Below are 5,415 nucleotides of genomic sequence, written 5' to 3' on the forward strand. Positions count from 1 at the left end.
CATACTTTTCACATTCTTTATCCCACTATACCTCCTTTTGCTTTTCCTTCTCCCGCTCTTCCTTTTTCTCCTATTCTTTTAATCTTTTCCACCACCATCCTTTTTTTTTATTTTTAATTATTATTTTACCATCCCTAATATTTTGTTTTTATTTATATTTATATTTATCTGTTTATTTATTTACTTATTTTTCTTTATTTCTTTATTTATCGAACTCGCCGACATCTTAATGAACCAACCACTCTCGCGTGGAAAAGTGATAGTAATAATATATATCGACATCGCGATACATATCGAGTCAAGACACATCAACTTCTCGATCAAAATTAATTTTTTTAAGTTTTATTTTTTTTCTTCTTCTTCTCTTTATTTTATAAAAACCTTGATTGTAAAAGAAATGTAAGAATTGTACACAGCAAATAAATTTCTTTATACTTTTATTATAATTATAATTATTATTGAAATAATTATAAATTATAGCATTAATTATATATATTATTACTTAAAAAATAAATTTCATGATCCCTTTTAGCACATTAAATTAGGAAAACTTAGAAAAAATACAGTTAATATCAATTTTTTTTAAGTTATTACATTAATTCTTTCTACATTTTTTATTTATATTATAAATATCGTTGTGAATGACGTAAATATTATAAATAATTTGCAAAAAAAATGGAAGTATTAATTACGAAAAACTATCGATACGTGTTGCGAAATTAATATTTTTCAAAAGTGTACTCTGACGAAACGTGAAGCTTTTATAATATATGTATATAAATGAGTTCATGATCGCCATTGGCGGACCTTATCATTATTAAAGCTACAACTCATCTATCGTAACGCTTTGATCGTGGTTATAAGCAATGAAGCCGCCGTAAACCGTATATCTATGTATAATATATCTATATTATCTATAAACACATTTTTTTTCACATGTCGAGAAAACTGACAAATTAAGTTATGTTGTAACGCCAGACAAGCGTCGTAATAATCGTAAAGAATTCAAGCTGAATGAGCTTACGATAGCGATTACGACAAGCGTTACGATCGTTTACGATGAACATTACGATAGATGTAGTTGTAGCTTAAGACATAATTGTTACACATTACTTTTCTAGTACAGTGGAACAACTATACAACAATGATCATATCTAGTACAATATTTTATATATATAATATAATTAAAAAAATGGTATAAATTAGAAATTAGAAATTATCATATTGCTTAATCAACATTTAAAGACGCACACAAAACTCTTCTTATGAGGAAGCTTGTATTTTATTTGATGCAATTATTATTTATTATTTTGGTTTCCTCATAGAGGAAGCTTATTTGTGTGCGTCTTTAAATGTTGATTAAGCAATGTGCTAATTTCTAATTTTCTCTCTTTGAAATGATGAGGAAGCAACGTGCAAATGTCTAATTTGCACCATTTTTTTTTAATAATCTGTCGGAAAATAGAAAAGAACGTTCTTTGAACTTTTACTAATGAAAGATTATTGTATATAGTATCAATGCACTGTAATTTTTTAATTATATTTAATTTAGTCTTTTTTACCCCCCTATTTCATATATAATTTATTAAGAGAAATTTGGTTTATTACTTCATGAGATACAAAATTTTAAATAATCAGAGAATGCGTACAAACATAAAAACTTTACAAAATTAGATCTAATCAACCAAATCTTAATGAGTTATATATGGAATTTGAAACAGACAAATATCTCAAAATTTGCGGTAGTTACAGCAAAAATAAACATTTTTCAAAAATTCAAAAAATTTTTTTAAATAACCCCTTTACCGATCTTCACTAAATTCAACCCTAATCTCCTTTACATGACTCTATCATTTAAAAAAAATTTATCTCGATATCTCAAAATTTGCGGAAGTTACAGCGAAAATAGACATTTTTCAAAAAATTTGAAAATTAAAAAAAAATAAACCCTTTACCGATTGTCACCAAATACAATCTCATCCTTTCTTACATGATGCTCTATCGTTTAAAAAAAATGCATCATTTTACATTTTACGAAAGTTAGAGCAACCACGGACATCAAATCTGTACATACACACATACACACACACACACAGACACTTTTTAAAAATGCAATTTCTTGACGTTTTAGAACATTTTGAACCCATTAGCAGCGGCAACCCCAAAAATTTTTTTTTCATGAAAACGAAGTTTCCTCTATGAGAAAACAAAAAAAAACATTATCGAGAACTACTCGAGCTGGATCTTGTGTAACGATGACGGTGTACGTCAATATCGAGGATTTCCTGATGGGTTCCGCGACCGAGTTTTTATTCTGCGCTGTGGTGATCACGAGCTTCTACGACGATTTATGAACGGCAAACGTCTACGACACATGCGATAACGTGGCGGGTTGTTCTTATCACTAACCACCCCATCGTGGTGGCCTGCGTTTCTCATATCCGGTGACATGCGTCGCATTGGTAATAGTCGGGGTTTTGGTAATAAAACTGGAGCAACCGTTATTTCTTGGCCATCTATATACAATATATATTTTTTTTTGTCCTGTGAATAGACAAGATACGTTAACATGATCATAAAATAGTCTATTAAGGTGGTATGTCCATATAACCTATGAAAACAGATCGATGCAGTTTTTTCAGTAAAAGTAATTAAGCAACTGACGAAGCTTCATGCTAAATTTGAAATGGATTGACCGTGTAGTTTCCGAGATATTATTGTCTAAAAATATGCTTTTTTCCCTATCTTAAGCATTGCGTTTATGGCGGACGACGCGTGAGAGACCGTAATTTTGAGATAAATTGATGGTAGTAAATTATAGAAAAAACAGATCAGGTTGAAAATTAGAATAAAAACAGAGGAGTGTCTTCCGAATCATATGGTACCAAAACCAACAATCTCAACCGTATAGAATGTTCACAAAATTAGTTAAAAAACATCGATTTCAGTCCATTCCTCACTGTGATCACAAACCTTCGGATATGTGGCAACGTCGCGCTTTGAATTCATAACGCGAGTTGCATAGGTTAAAACGCGGTTGTTCGTTCATGATATAAAAGTAAATGTTCCACTTAAATAAAATTAACCTCTAAGTTTATTGCTCCGAACGATACACGTGCAACCATTTGTTTACATGAATGTTGCGACGTTGCCACATCTGAAGCTCTTCTGTACTACGCTAAGAAAATTGGACTATTTTCATTCGCCTCTTTTTTATTATTGATTATTTATTCGATTTGTGATATACAATCATTTTGAGAAATTCATTAATGAATTTAGTCGACTATGAAAGTGTATGAAATTAGAAGTTTTAAAATGAGGTTTATTTTGACTCACATAGTCGCGAATAAACCACCTTAAGTACAAAATCGATATGAATCATATTTTACCTCCGTCCATGTGTTTCATAGTATTTTTGGCTTCATCCACAGTTTCAAATTCGATATAGCTGATTGGGATGAAACTTATCTAAAGCAAAGTCAACTATCTTGATTTGATCATATGCCGGAAATATTTGTACAACATGGTCTTTGGTGACGTTCCGTATTAGATAACCGATGTGTATTTTTGTTAGTCTAGGAATCGGTGAACGCTCTCTGCGTTTTCTATGTGGAAAGAGATCTGCAAAATTAAAAAAACAATTATTAACTCGATAATTAAATATAAACAAAAAAAATTAAAAAAGAATCAATTTTATAACAAATATAATACCTGGATCGTTGATTTTTGTTTAGCTTTTTCGGAAATAGCATTGTTTCCTTTCTTTCTTTCTTTATCACAATTTTTAGCCTTGTTCCTATCTCTTTTTCTCTCTCTTTTTTTGTCCTTTTTCTTCTTCTTATTATCATATCTCCGTGAGGCACGGCACTTTTGCTACGACTTTTCTTCCTCCCGATATCTCTGAAACTGGCTGAAGAACTGACAGAACTACTGGATGAATTACTGGAAGAGAAGCTTGAACTGGAAGAATCTAGAACTACAGCCACTGCTGGAGCTTAAAGATCCTGAGCTGTTGTCTGATAAATTATCAAATTCATTTTCATATAAGTGCATCAATAAAATACAATTCAAAATATTATATAGCTTAACGATAGAACAATCAGTCATCAAACAACTATTAACTTAATAATTGAATATAAACACAATAAAAACAAAAAAATTAAGAATCAATTTTATAACATACGATACCTGAATCGTCCTTTTTGTTTAGTTTTTTCGGAAATAGCATTGTTTCCTTTCCTCCTTTCTTTATCACGATCTCTGTCCTTTCCCTCTCTCTTTCTTTATCCCTTTTCTTCTCTTTATTGTCATGTCTCGATGAAGCATCAGCACTTTTGCTATAATTTTTTTTCTCCCTTGATCTCTGGAACGGGCTGAAGAGCTGACAGAACTATTGGATAAACTACTTGAAAAAGAGTTTAATCTGGAACTACAGCCACTACTGGAGCTTGAAAATCCTGAGCTGTTATCTGATGAATTATCGAATACATTTTCATATAAATACATCAATAAAATATAATTCAAAACAAAATTCTATATGGTTTTATAGATTTACACATGCTTTTATTGACAAAATTTCTGAAGGGAAAAAATAATTTTTATACATATATAATCATGTTTAATTGAACATAATTTGATATAATAATAAATAAGCATTTTTGTCCGTTTAAAAATTCTTTGTACGTAAGTATAAATCTATAAAATTATATAAAATAAATTTTTTTTTACCATAAGTATGTATGTAGACTACATAATATATATATACATATACATATTGTATATGTATATGTAAATATGTATAAGAAAGTAGTTTAAACTTACCTTGTCGGAACCCATTTGGCTGGTATTTATTTACTTTTCTGCTTTAATTTTTAATCATCCCAAATAAATGTGCATAAATAATTATAGTTCTATTACATTTTTTTGAAGACGTACCAGTAAACAGTAATGTCCTGCAACAAATAAATCAAGAAGGTACAACATAGTATCAATTTTCATTAATTAATAGGCAAAACTAAATTTGTAAAAAAAAACTAATTCTCTTCTCTCCAAATAATTTGTTTAAAAGAAATTTATAAGAAATGACTATTATATATGTAAAAATTTAATGTTATTGAAAGATTTTACCTCTTTTTTATGTCTTTCTTTTTTTTCTTCTTGTTCTCTTTCTCTCTTCCTCTCTTTTTATTTTCTTTTTTTTACTTCCTTCTTTATTTGATTTTGCCCATTTCTTCCTTTTCTCCCCCCTCCCCCTCCCCCCTCCCTCCTTTCTTCTCTCCTTGTTTTTCTCTACTTCACCTTGCTCTCTCTTTCTTTCTGTCTCTCTCTCTCTCTCTCTCTCTCTCTCTCTCTCTCTCTCTGTTTTTTTTCCTCCTTTCTCTCTCTCTCTCTCTCTCTCTCTCTCTCTCTCTCTCT

The 5,415-nt window shown here is 30.1% G+C and overlaps 1 pseudogene; it reads right to left on the reverse strand.

Annotated features, from left to right (window-relative positions):
* Nucleotides 1-2,167: 2,167 nt before the first annotated feature.
* LOC112460621 lies at nt 2,168-4,469 on the reverse strand (annotated as a pseudogene).
* Nucleotides 4,470-5,415: the final 946 nt, after the last annotated feature.

Source organism: Temnothorax curvispinosus, unplaced genomic scaffold (genome assembly GCF_003070985.1).
Source record: "Temnothorax curvispinosus isolate PA1 unplaced genomic scaffold, ASM307098v1 QBEX01010680.1, whole genome shotgun sequence".
Classification (NCBI taxonomy): Eukaryota; Metazoa; Arthropoda; class Insecta; order Hymenoptera; family Formicidae; genus Temnothorax; species Temnothorax curvispinosus.